The sequence below is a fragment of the Arachis ipaensis genome, chromosome B6 (assembly GCF_059453495.1).
Source record: "Arachis ipaensis isolate K30076 ecotype BB chromosome B6, ASM5945349v1, whole genome shotgun sequence".
Classification (NCBI taxonomy): domain Eukaryota; kingdom Viridiplantae; phylum Streptophyta; class Magnoliopsida; order Fabales; family Fabaceae; genus Arachis; species Arachis ipaensis.
In genome coordinates this window covers 14,810,946-14,812,428 of record NC_142441.1, presented here as the reverse complement: position 1 = coordinate 14,812,428, position 1,483 = coordinate 14,810,946, and the positions used below count along the sequence as shown (strand labels likewise).

Sequence of the window (1,483 nt, the reverse complement as noted above, 5' to 3'; positions counted from 1 at the left end):
TCTGTAATTACAGAAAGATTTTCAGACAGATTTTTCGTCTGTAATTACAGACGAATTTTTTGATAGATTTTCCGTCTGTAATTTAAACTTTGGAAAATCATGATTACAGACAGAAAATCCGTCTGTAAATCCGTCTGTAAGGTAAAATAGAATTTTTTTTACTTTTTCTAATTACAAAATAAACTTGTTTTCATACAAAATAAATATAAATTTAATACAAATTTATATCTAATTTATATTCGAATATTTACAATATTTCAAAAAATAAACAATATTTACAATAAATTATTCAATATGAATTGAAGATACAGCTTAAGTGATTTCATTTGTTCTAGGGTCAGCACTTTCTAAAGAAACGCCACAAGGATCTTCTTTAACCAGAAGGGCAAGAACATTGAGTGAGCTCCATGTTTTTGTCACATTGCTGCTTGAATCTCCGAAAGTAACAGCAAAGACAACATCAAATCCTCCTGCTCCTGGAACTCCAGCCAACAACACTCCTTCCAAGTTTAGTGTAGCATCTAAAAGTTTTGTTTGTGATTCTGGTTCAATCTGCATGAATTGCAAGGAAAGAGTAGTGATATTCTACCAGCAGATATCATTTATAATCAACATCATTCAAACAGAAGCAGCCTAATAATAAGTGCCAAATCAATGAAAGGAACTTACAGGAACACATGCAGCCTCACCTATTAGGCGCATATGATATCTAATCCCAAGCATAGCTTCTTTTGCACCTAGCAATGCTTTAATAACTGCTTCCTTGTTGGGTTCAGAAGCTTGCTCTATCCACTGTGAGAATTGCATTTTCAACATCAACACAAGAAGAAAAGCAAGAACATGAGAGCCTGAAGTGTAGTCTCAAGAACATGATATCACATATGTGCATTAGAAATTCAGTCACACCACTTGAAACTGAAAACCAGGCAAACAGTAAAGTTGGATATATAATCTCTTTCAAACCCATCAAAAGTCAACTTAATTGTATAAGTCTAATAGTAAAGATGTCCTATCTCATTAAAATAACTAATAAACAGGAATGTAGAAATTTAATCTAATGCAAGGCATACCATAAGGCCAAAATGTTCTAGTTATTTAACAGTGAGCATTATCAATCAGTTTACTCTACATCCACAGGAGTAAAAGTTCTAATTTTGATGTTACTTCCATTAATTAAACAACCACAAATGATTTGAAAGAAATACCTTTTCTGATCTGAGCTTGCTGCAGCTATCAATCACAGATTTATATGCATTCCATTGTTCTTTTGCTAATTTACTCAAAAAGTTCAGTTGAATTTCTAACTGTGAATTCGCCTCTGACTGTCTTCTTCAAACTTTTTTCGCGTTGTCTTGCTTCAGTTAAAGCAGATTTAGTCATGGCTGAATCATGTTTATGCATTAACTCAGAAGACTCAGCTAAGGTCTTAACTTGCTCATACTTGGAAGCCAATTCCCTTCTCTCCATTATGAGAAGGCCCATG

General features: G+C 33.3%; 1 pseudogene; it reads right to left on the bottom strand.

The window, feature by feature from the left end:
* Positions 1–285: 285 nt before the first annotated feature.
* LOC110263176 (phosphomevalonate kinase, peroxisomal-like) lies at positions 286–1,219 on the bottom strand (annotated as a pseudogene).
* Between the last annotated feature and the right edge of the window lie 264 nt (positions 1,220–1,483).